This window comes from Danio rerio, chromosome 3 (genome assembly GCF_049306965.1).
Source record: "Danio rerio strain Tuebingen ecotype United States chromosome 3, GRCz12tu, whole genome shotgun sequence".
Lineage (NCBI taxonomy): Eukaryota > Metazoa > Chordata > Actinopteri > Cypriniformes > Danionidae > Danio > Danio rerio.
The window spans coordinates 24,712,525-24,725,334 of NC_133178.1; the positions used below are offsets into that span (position 1 = coordinate 24,712,525).

A 12,810-nucleotide genomic window follows, 5' to 3' on the forward strand; every position below is an offset into this window, starting at 1 on the left:
CACTTCTGTTAGCAATTACTGAAGACCACATCAGATTGATGGTGAGATGATCTAAAACACAACAGTAGTTTTTGTGCTGATCAAAGTTAATGGTTGACAGTTCTTCAGTATAACCTCAGGTTGCCAAAAGCCACACTATGAGTCCTGACTTGCGGACAATTCCCAATAATGTCTTGGTCTTTCTCCCATGCTTACCATTAGATAGGTGTTTTTTTTCTCAGTTAAGGAAGACTAACAAAATGTCTATAAAAATATGACTGCATGTCTACAGCTATGATATGTGGAATTCATTTGAAAACAGAGAGTTGTAGCAGACTTCAGAGTTTGTGTAGTGGTTAAGAAAAGAGAAATTAGATGACAAATGTTACTTCAGTTTCATTTTTTAAAAGGAAATGCTTGATTGTTTCATCTGTGCTGTCAAACTGCTGTGTGCCAAAACTGCTGAAGCAAGTATAAAACTTTTGCATTAACCACATCTGCACTGTGAATCAAAGCCACAGTGTTGTAGGTGCTTTTGCAAACATCGTTGGATAAAAAAAATAAATAAATAAACTTTTTAATTGTTTTCCCTAAAACTTGAAACCTAATAGAGCAGAGTGCAGTGACAAAAATATTAGACAAACTTAACACAAAACTAAAGAAATGGGAAATCTAAATGACTATAAGCTAAACTAAATGGGTCAAGTTTGACACATTCGTGAGTAGAGGAGTTTTAATGATCTACTGATTAACATCTAAGATCTCTGAATATAATGAATCCTGACAAGATTAAAGATGCAACATCTGTCGTGTCATATAAATGTGTATTCACTAGTGAAAAAATCCTATTGGGTTTTTGATTAGTGGAAGCAGTGTCATCATAGCAGATTTTTAAAACAGAAGCTGCTTGAAATAACATTCACAACACTAAAATGTGAACTTTTTTAGTCAGTCATTTTTTTTTATGAATGGGTCTGAATTGTTCAAACAGGCAGCAAGTCGATGTGGGAGTTATATCAGAATGACATAAACAACATAACCACAATTGAAGTGAATGAGATGAGCTTCCTTCCTCCTGACAACCACTAGAGCCGATCAGCTCAAGTCAAATTATTTAGAATAGAAATACGATTTTTGTTAGGGTAAGTCATCTACTGTTGTGTTGTTTTTTTTCTAATGCTGTAACACACAAGCTGTTTGCTGAAATTTTAACTTTTTTGGTCAGTGTTTAATATGAATGAGTCTGAGTTTTTCAAGCAGGCAACAAGTCTGTGTGGGAGTCGTATCAGAATGACTATATTGACAAAAACAACATGGCCACAATTGAAGTGAATGAGATGAGACTTCCTCTTGGCACAAGAACCTATATAGGGGCAAGGTATAGAGACCTATTTTACCCCTTTTTCAAGAATTAAGATAAGTCTTTTGTGTCTCCTGAATCAATCTGTAAAGTTTCAGCTGAAACACCCATCAGATTATTTATTAAACCTTTCAGAATATTAGAATTGTCTGCTCTGAACACAATTTAGCTGTTTTTGGTGCCTGTCAAAGTGTGCCTCAATCTTTGGCCGCGTCAGATAAACAGCACAGTGACAGACACGAAGGAAGCAGATCTCACATAATTTTTGTGAGAAATGCTACAATAAGACCTTTCCCAATGATTATTTGATGCATTTGATGTATTTTGTTGGAGTTAATTCAAATCTTTTTGCAATAAGTCACACAATGTTGTTACAAAGTTCACACACACACACACACACACACACACACACACAGTGTTGCGGTGGGCCTCAAAATGGGAGGGATTTGGATCCCATTTAATGTCAGGATATTAAATAAAGAGACTTATTGTCTTTATATCACCCCAATATGACTGTGGACACACTATACCTACACACAGTTCTGTCCAAACTGCTTCAAAAAGATGATTTTTATCAGAGGTGCCCTTAAGTTATTCAGAATAAAAGTTATTACATACGATTTGTTTAGGATAGTTGTGTTTTCTTAATGGTGTAAAACACAAGCTGTCATAATAACATTTACAATGCTAAAATAGAAGCATGTTTTACAATTTCCATTAAGCAGTGAATTGAAAAGGAAAACTGCTGATTAATCAACTCCATTTTTCTTGAATAAATATAATAGAAAGAAACAGATATAAATAGTGGATTAAACAGGTAAAGCTCATTAACGCACAATCGGCATCACTCCACTGCCATATTTCTTGGCCACACTCCCCTTTGTGACTAACACATTTAAAAACAAGTCTGGATATGAAGTGTGTGGCCTGCACACAGAACATTACTACATAAAACAAAACTCCTCCCATCCAATTTGCATAACATAGACTGTCTAACAGATTTGCTTTAGATTATGCAAAGAAACATTAAGCAGAAATGTAATACCTTTTTCAGGTCTTTTACAGAATGCAGTCACTATCATATTAACAACCCACATATTTATAGAGTACAACCCCAAAACCTCTAACTACAACTTAAAATATAGAGTTAGTGCAGCTGTAATGAAAAGAGAAACAAATCCTACAATTAATAACATTCTGCCTTTATTATGTCATATCATTTATATAAAAGTCTTCTGTGCTATTCAAAAAAATAAAATAATTCTTAGCTGAACTGGTGAGCGGGTGTTGAGCTACAATTGACCAATACAGACTTGTGAAGTATGCATTTTGAAACATTATCAATTAAAAGCTTTAAAATGAAATCCAGGACAATATCAAGTGGCATAACAATAAAATGCAGATAAACGAGTTAAAAAAAAAACAGATTATGGAGCATTACTTATAGTTCACCCAAATTTAATTTTTCTCGCTGCCAAAATCTTTTGATTGCAAAATAAAAAAGAAACTCAAACTAGTTTGTGACAAGTGAAGGGCGAGTAAACAATGTGAGAATTTACATTTTTTAAAGTGAACAACCCTTTTTAAGGCTTAAGTGATATTAAGGAGTAAAATTGTACATTTAATTGACTTCTAAAAGAGCTTTGGGTGTAATGAAACTAGAGTGCTACAGTGATTTATTTATTTATTTTATTTTTAATTTTTTTGTAGGCAAGAACCTGGAGGTTTTGCATTTCCAGTCGTTTCGGCCAGCTCGTTCCCATCCATACCATAAAAAGATCATACACACATTTTTATAACAAAATAAACATTTATTAAAGGGATGACAAAATATAACAAAATATCTAGAAAATATTTAAAATAACAACAGAAAAATATCTCTCAACAGAATAAAGTGTAGAATAAAACCAAAGACTGTAGAATACACAAGTCATGTCACTTGTATCTTTTTGAATGGGGAAAAAGTGTAATGGTAAATATGGATAATGAAGCCCTGCCAACTAGTACAGGAGCCAATCATCAATCACTATATGACGGATAAATCTCGCCTTCTAGTACAGAAGCCAATCATCAATCGCTATATGACAAATAAATCTCGCCTTCCAGTACAGGAACCAATCATCAATCGCTATATGACGAATAAATCTCGCCTTCCAGTACAGGAGCCAATCATCAATCGCTATATGACGAATAAATCTCGCCTTCCAGTACAGGAGCCAATCATCAATCGCTATATGACAAATAAATCTCGCCTTCCAGTACAGGAGCCATAAATCGCTATAGACTGATGATAATCCGGGGGAGGGCCTCGAACCAGATTTGAGTTTCTGCAGATTTTGTAATTCAGATGTTTAGAAATGAAAATTAAGAGACTGTTGTTGTTTAATTTTATTGGTGTTTCCTAATATGAAATTCAGTTGTAAGCTTGGCAAGCAGTTTTAGAGCATTTGATGATTCCCCATTCAGACAAAATGCCCGATCATACTGCCCGAGAGGTGTTTTAAAGATGGCCGCCGGGTAAAAAGACTTGCTCTAAAGGGACTTTGGTAAAACGCATAGAAAACAAGACAGCAGAGTAAAACCATTCTTAGACCAAAAGACCTCTTTGGGGAATACTTTAGAGCAGGGGTGTCAAACTCAATTCCTGGAGGGCCGAAGCCCTGCACAGTTTAGTTCCAACCCTGCTCCAACACACTTACATGTAGGTTTCAAACAAGCCTGAAGGACTCAATTAGTTTGATCAGGTGTGTTGAATTAGGGTTGGAACTACACTGTACAGATCTGCGGCCCTTTTGGAACTGAGTTTGACACCTGTGCTTTAGAGAATGCACTATTGTATAAAAAACAAATGACTGTCATAGTTGAAGACTCTTGCATCATGAGAGCATTGTTTATGTGAACCCCTAAAAAACATCATGACATGGGAACTGGTATTTCTAGTTTTGTGTGCCACATGCAGTAGAAGTTAGAAATATAAGCTGACATTTAAAGTGACATTTAAAGGCTTAACTAGGTTAATTAGGTTAACTAGGCAAGTTAGAGTAATCGAAAAAATTATCTTAAAGGGGCTATCAAGTTTGACCTTAAAATGGTTTTAAAAAATAAAAAAACTGCTTTTATTCTAGCCTAAATAAAAACAAATAAGACTTTCTCCAGAAAAAGAAATATTATCAGACATACTATGAAAATGTCCTTGCACTGTTAAACATCATTTGGGAAATATATATAAAAAAAAAATTAAAGGGGGGCTATTCCCTGTCACAGTCTGACAAAGTCCCATGTACATTAGTCTTTGGTACTGATCCTTTCTTTAATAACAACTGGCTTGTAAACTTTCATTTAGACTATCAGTATTTGGTAGTCTGAAAAGGCTTTATAAAAAATCAAGTTTGAATATTGATTGTTACATCTTAATATGATTTAATACCTGCACTATTCTGTAAATACAGCATCCCAAAAAGTAAGGTGTGCTCGACTTAATATTCCATTTACAGCATAAGTGATGAACTTGAGGTGATACCAGCTTGGATTTTGAGACTCTAGAGCAGGAGTGCACAAAATTTTTCTTATGAATGGTCAAAAACACAACTAGATTAAAGCTAGTGAGCTGAAGGTAAATATAATTCATTCATTTATTTACTTTTCAGCTTAGTCTCTTTAGTAATCTGGGGTTACCACAGCTGAATGAATTGCCAACGTATCCAGCATATGTTTTACGCAACGGATGCCCTTCCAGCTTCAACCCATTACTGAAAAACCCCCATACACACTCATTCACATACGAACACTATGGACAATTTAGCCTATACCCATTTCACCTATACCACATGTTTTTGGACATGTGGGGAAATCCAGAGCAGCAGGAAAAAACCCAGCGAACGCAGGGAGAACATGCAAATTCCATCCAGAAATGCCAACTGACCCAGCCGAAGCTTGAACCAGCGACCTTCTTGCTGTGAGGTGTGAGCACTACTACGCCACCCCGTAAGTATAGCTGCCATAGGTAATTTCCTAATTTATAAATAAAATTTAGGAATAACTAGAAAACACTGCTTTATATTAATTAACTCATATAGTATATTTTTTTATATAGTTTCAGCCTTGACTTGCTCATTGTTCGCTCAGTATTTACATTTTTAAAAATCTAATTAATTTACAACATTTAAGTGAAACATTTAATTTTACTTTGCTTTTTTGTAGCAATAAAATGCTCCAAACCCATCATTCTTTCTCTTTTCTCAGATGGGATCCTGGTCCAAACCAAAGGTTACAATGGGCCAACTTTGACCCTACATTGGGCATCTCTGCTCTATCCACAACAAAGTTCTGGAGAGCTGCTCCAGTGGGTGCTCCTATAGAAGAGAAGACTATGAGTAATGAGGGACAATGAGGGACACATGATGCAATATTCTCATAAAATTTACCAACATCGCTGAACTTCATTATCTTCTCCGTAATTCTCAAACCATGGTTGGACAGAGCTAGGGGGACTGCTGGTGATGGACACCGGTCCTGTTTCTTCTTTTGAAAGTGTTATTTCTGGTGAAACATGACAGCTATTTACTACAATAACCACATGGTTTGTTTGATCACAGGTAAATGATCTATAAAGCATTATATTATTGTAAAGAATGTTTCAGAAGGGCATTTAGATACCCACCTGAGTCATCAGTCCAACGGCAACACAAGAGTGTCCAGACTCTCTCAAGAGGCTTCCAAAGACATTCAGATATCAGACCTGTGTTGAGATTTGTCAAATATATTTTAAACAGGTTGCTTCAGTATGGTGCAAGTAAGGGCCAGACATTTGAAGAAAGATTATATGTATGTAGATTTAACATCAGAAATCTTTTTACGTTGAGACTCTAGTTTTGGGCTACTGTCTCGAACTTGAAAAAAGCGATTACAGTACAGTGTTTCTGGTGTGCAATATTCAATAAAGCTTATATGAAATCTATAGGCCTAATACTTGAAATATATTATGCTCATCCGCCTGACAACACATTTTTTCTGCATCTTGATTTTTGTCATGAGGGTTTCCATATTGGTTAATTCTAGTGGAAAAAATGTGCTACAAAGCTTTTTCCCAACGTGATTTATTTATTTTTTAACATCGTGGTTAGGATTAGAGGTTGGTGATTTAATTCTATTTCTTTTCTCTCTTATTTTTTTATTTTTTTTACAAATGGTATTTATTTTATAACAAATGTTTATAACATGTTTTAGACATCCAAATCTAAGCGACGATATTAATCATCTCACAAGTGTGTGAGAGATGGAAGGAGCCTCCTCATTTATAAAAATACACATAACATTACTCTTACTCATGCAACTACAGTGACGACCCGAAAGGGAAACACGTCTTGTTTTTTTTACACTCTGACGTGCACGCGCATGTCAGCCAAAAACGCGTCATGTCTGCAGCCAGACAAACACTGCTGCGAATCATTGATCATTCTATAATGTTAAGTCAATGAATGGCAAACAGTAATAAGAATGAGCTTGTTTCCCCTTCACAATTAGCACGCATACTGCCCTTCTCGCTTTGATTGTCTTGGATGCTAGTTTTGCAAGTTTATAAAAGTTAGTAGGTTATATCTCTCACACACACTGAGACGAATATTGCTCTTACAGACTTAAATTAGGACTCTACGGGTCTCGTCCGTTCATTCTCCCTTTTTAGTTAAAAACAGGATACACAGAAAAACTAAATATTTACAGATTTTCTGGTGTTTCGTTTTCCAGAATAAATTAAATAATCAAATAAGCGGATGATACACGGACCCGCTACCCATAAGTTAAAAAAGATTTCTTGCAGACTAACGATAACAATTGTTGACTCGTAGCCTATCTACTAAAATGTCAAGTGCCATCATGACCGTATTAAAAATATGCTGCAAATGAAAGTAAATGCTCACCGCGATTATTGATTTCCATGCCCGTCACTGGTGTTCCCTTGAGCTTAAACGATAGAAGCCTATCCCGCACCGGTGTTGTGCTGACATCAGTCAACTATGCAAAACTCTTTATAGAGGTGGGAACGCAAACAAAAACAGAACGCGCATGAGCAAGATTGAAGTCTAACAGAAAGTGAAACATATATATGTTTTTTATATCAGTGTCGTTGAGTTTTTCAAAAAAGTTTTTAAAATCATTTTTTTACATTTGCAAAGTATGATGCAATATACGATTAAGGGATCAATGAATCTGTCGGGTAAAATTCATAGACGTGAAAAGGTTATCTTTTTATTTTATGGAATGTGACTGGAAACATTTTGCATCCAGGTGAAGTCCTTCCCAGCCACGAGATCGCCCAGGGCAGCATCTTGTATGGGTGTGTGACACGACAACCCTCTCGTCATTTAGCCTACAGTGTTTTTATAAAAATGATTTTCTTTAAAATTAAATAGCAAATTGATAATGTCAAATATATATTATACGAAATTACGACTAGTGTAACAGGGAATTACTTAATGTTTATTAATTGTCTTATAACAAATTGATTCTGCAAGCTGTTATAACTCGGGGCATATTTTTCAGACTATATTCCTATCAGACAGCTATAAAAAATAGACTACATTAAAGCGGGAATAAAATTACCATTAACGGAATTATGATGAACTCATTGATAGCGACCTTGAGTTTATGTAAAAGTATGTGCACGTTTTTGTTACCTACATCCTTGGGCTTGTCACTCAACTGAAACACCTCCCTATTCTTTGCGCTGCTAGATTTGAAGCATAGATATATACATCTATATAGGCTGTCTATGGATTTGAAGACAAGTCTTTATTTTGAATTGCTGTCTTAAACTTGAGAAAAAATATTACAAAATGTTACTGGTGTGCAATATCCAGTATCTGCTTATATGAAAATTAATTAAATTGTATGATGTATTTTAATAAAAATTTGAAAATTAATTTAGATCCACAAAATACCAGGCTAATGTATGTATGTATATTTGTGTGTGTGTATACACACACACACACAAATATACATACATTAGCCTGGTATTTTGTGGATCTAAATTAATTTTCAAAATTTTATTAAAATACATCATACATTTTATGTACACACACACATATTTACATTTTATGTACACACATATGTACACACACACACACACACACACACATATATATATATATATATGTATGTGTGTGTATATATATACAAATATATTATTTTATTTATTTTTTTCTCCTTAGTCTTGGATCATTTAATGACTAAAAAACACTAATTTAATGCATTATTTTAAGAATGACATTGCAAAAATAATAATTAACAAAATGACAAAAACCATCACAATAAAGAGCAGAAATCCAACAAGTGATACACAATCAGGCATTTATTAACACGGACTGGCAAGCAAATTAAATCCAAACAGTGTGACACAAAAATGTCCATTTTGCCAAAACAACTGATGTTTGTGTAAAAAAAGCAAATATGCCAAACTGAAAGTTAGAAATAATGCAATCGACAAAAATGTCAATAAGGATGCTTATGGATAATTGCTTATTGATATGAAAACAAGTGTTAAAACAAAGCAAGCATTGCAATTATCATTTAAGAGCTGAAGCAGAAATTATACATGAGGCACTGGTTTGCATTCCCAAGTTATGCATTCAAGCCATAACTGATCCCTTTCTTGTTTACAGCAGTTTCAGTTAGAAAACAGGTAAAATCATGCATGTGGTTTTGTTTTTTTATATACACAATACTTATTTGCAACGACAATACTAACATTTGTCATTCAGTCAAATCCTGTGCAAGCTCAAGCTATGTCTAAACTGATTTGAACATACGTGACCAATTTGGTGTGCATCATTAAACTTACTTTATGCATTACATGATTATGATGATATTAATATTACACAAAGGTAATAAATTGATCATAATTTAGTGATTTTGCTAAATCCTAATTTCATTTTTAAAAATATGCTTTCTACAAAATCCTACTGCTTTACATTTTGAGTTGTTCTCACCTCAACTCATAACTTACGGATGAAACATTTTAATATAATTATCTTGACATGCTTACTGAACATTAGGAGAGCAATTCATTTCAAATATATATATTTTTATATATTTTTTTTAAGTAAGCTATAACTTTAAAGGTTTCACATTTAAATAAACTCTGTTTTTAATTGTAAAGATAATTTAAAAATTACTATTACAATAATTAATCTCACATGCTCACATTTCATTCATTCTCCTACGGCTTAGTGCCTTATTTATCAACGGTCACCACAGCGGAATGAACCTGCAACTATTCCAGCACATGTTTTACACAGCGGATGCTGTTTCAGCCGCTACCCATCACTGGGAAACACCACTCTCTCATTCACACATACACTATGGCCAATTTAGCTTATTCATTCCACCTATAGTGCATGTCTTTGGGCTTGTGGGGGAAACCAAAGCACCAAGAGGAAACCCATGCCAATAATGGGAGAACATGCAAACTCCATGCAGAAATGCCAAATGACCCAGCTGGGACTCGAACCAGCAACCTTCTTGCTGTGTGGTGACAGTGCTATCCACTAAGCCACCGTGCCAGCATGGTGTGGGTTTGCTTAAACGTGTAAAATTTCGACATCATTTTTCTTTGTCAGTGTGATCATGTAATTATACTACAATATGCAAGTAATCTACCCAGCACTGCCTATCTGACATAACCACTGCCATAATCGCAGAGAAATTGAGGAGCGAAGAATATTTATGAAATGTAAGATAAAGAAAGATAAAGTGAAGTAAATATTCCTCAAAATGAAACTTTCCATCAGAATAAATGTGAAAACACTGTAACTGTACATTATAATTACAATCAAACTGTGAATGCATTGATAACATGGAGATCTGTCTAAACATTCTTCCTCACTGGCTTTAGCAATTCTCTGGTTGAACTTTAATATATAATGTAAATTACTCAGCTGTGTGCTCTATATCAGCCCAGGTTAATATTCTTGCTTGCGACTGATTAATTAATGAAATTTTGTTTTAATTTTTGACATAAATCTCATCACTGTTGGCCAAACCTTGGGGAAAACATTCTGATAGCAGGACTCCCTATTACCCACAGACAGGATTCGGCTCTTACGCTTTTCTGCATGGTTCAAAACAACCTTAATAGTCCAGAACTCCTCTTTCACATGAAGCGAGAGCACCAGCAACTGTCCCAGCTCTTGACAACAGGTCCCGCTATAACATTGTTACATAGGTTTCATAATTTCAAGGGAGCCAGTCCACCATCTCTGAAACTTTTTTTCTTCATCTCCATCCAAGTCTTCTGTATGGAAACAGAACAGAAAGCAATTAGGATTGTACAGCAGAAGTGCCCTGTGTGATTATTATACATTTGCATCACTCAGAACTAATACATTGATTTACTTTAATTAAAGCTTGTCCTATTAGTGTCTGAAAGACGTGTTTCTGTCACCTTAGGTAGTTCTCATGAACCCTGCAGCCTCGCCGTAGTTCCATGGTCGTACAGAGCTCTGACTAATAGATGGCGCTGTTTCCTCCACTGAGAGAGGAACTGGTTGGTGCATTACGTAATCAGTGGGTTAAAACCTTTACTCTTATTATTGTCCTTATAAAATAATTAAACATCAGCACAATTACATACCTGAGTTTTGTCCACAGATAAAGAATGTCCGGGCTCTTCTTAGAGACCGCCATAGAAATGCAGTTATTTTACCTGTGGTGAATAAAAACTTACATTAGGATAACATTAGATATTAATATTCGATTGTTGTAACTTAAATTGTGACCTGATGTTGTATCAAATGCTTGTTTAAATCAACAGTCGTTATAAGCGTCTATTATTTACATCGAGTGCGCGAAAGCGACTTTCCTAGATAACACTTCATGATGACTTAAATCTATTCAATCGCTAAAATCTATATAATCATGTCAAATCGCGTTTATAAACTACGATTAAAAGTCTCGTCAACCATTTTGCTGAAAACCGTAACGTTACAGGAAGCAGAAAACGAGCGAGCGAGACACCATAGTATTTCACTCAAACTACGGCTGCAACACAACTAACGTTATTCGTCTGACCTGAGTTGTTATTGTTGTTGACTTCCATGTCGAAAAGTTGAATGTGTCACTTAAAGTTCAGTGTTCAGTTGTTCTCCGAGCACAACATGAAGTTTGTATTTCCCGCGGACAGGAACCGCCCCTCTGCTGTGACGTATCGTGACGACTAGACATGCTTTGGCAGAGCTCGCGCCAAATCACTTCCTACTGCAGCACATGCAGTATCTTTTACAGTCTCTGATGCAGCCTCAAAAGTAGATATCATGCATAATAAGCAATTAATTTTGAAGGTTTTGAGCTGATTTTCACTGGGAATTTGTAGTGTATAATCTCAAAGCCCAAAGTCATTGATTCTACTATTCCCAAAATTTAAAAAAACTGAGGTTTTAATAAATTTAAAGTAATATATTTATCACCTGGGCTGAATTATGCGAGATGAACAATTATTTAAATATTTATTTTATTTAACTAATAATCTAAACTTGATCTTTTTACTACTCTATTAATTTAAATAGTTATAACAGGGGTATTCATTCTTGCTTAGGCTACATAAAGCCACTATAGTGTCCTGCGTGCCTGACTGACTTGTTTCACAATTTGACAAAAAAACCTAGGCTTCTTATTATCTCTGTTAAACTGCTTTAACACAATCTAGACTGTAAAAAGCGCAGTAGAAATAATGATTAATTTGAATATTAATTGCTTACCGTTTTAAGTTACCCCATCTCTCACTTCACTGGGGGAAAACAGATCGCATAAACTTTGTTTCCGCACTGATTTAAGTCCAAGCATCATCGCCAGTCCTTCATTTACACTGCACTGATGTCTGCACAGCGCTGTTACTGCATTGCACACGAGTGATGATTTGCCCGCGAAGCGAGCAACGGGAAGTCCGCCTCTTTCCCACGAATCAGACTAACATCAGCTTCCGCCATTCATTTTTGTGCATTTATTTATTTTAAACTTTTTAAATTGATCTTCTGAAATATATCTCACTTTTATTGTTTTATTATTAACATTACTATTATTATCTTTATTATAATTATCATATATATACTTGTTATATAATATATATATAATAATAATATATATAATGTTTTTGTAATTTTTTTACATAAACACACACACACACACACACATATATATATATATATATATAGTCACAAAAGTGAGTACACCCCTCACATTTTTGCAAATTTTTATTTATATATTTTCATAGTACACTACAGAAATGTTTTTATATTTTAATATTTTTAGTCGTTTTTGAGGAGACAATATATCTACACTGCTATACAAACTTTACACTGAGTACTTTTCATTGTCAAAAAGTAATTTCTGCATTGTTGTCCTATGGAAAAAATAATAATTATATATATATATATATATATATATATATATATATATATATATATATATATATATATATA

At 34.5% G+C, this 12,810-nt stretch overlaps 2 long non-coding RNA genes across 3 annotated transcripts; one reads left to right on the top strand and one right to left on the bottom strand.

Moving 5' to 3' along the window:
* The first annotated feature begins 903 nt into the window (after nt 1–903).
* LOC141381201 (uncharacterized) lies at nt 904–5,934 on the top strand. Its single transcript, XR_012400994.1, has 3 exons — nt 904–3,546; nt 3,711–5,323; nt 5,582–5,934. It is a non-coding gene; the product is annotated as an uncharacterized lncRNA (long non-coding RNA).
* Nucleotides 5,935–8,669: 2,735 nt separating this feature from the next.
* LOC101885347 (uncharacterized) lies at nt 8,670–12,242 on the bottom strand. 2 transcript variants are annotated; one of them, XR_223284.6, is made up of 4 exons: nt 12,091–12,242; nt 10,968–11,039; nt 10,779–10,877; nt 8,670–10,628 (listed from the first exon to the last, which is right to left on the bottom strand). It is a non-coding gene; the product is annotated as an uncharacterized lncRNA (long non-coding RNA). The 2 variants fall into 2 exon arrangements; XR_012400991.1 differs by lacking the exon at nt 12,091–12,242 and adding an exon at nt 11,405–11,585.
* Nucleotides 12,243–12,810: the final 568 nt, after the last annotated feature.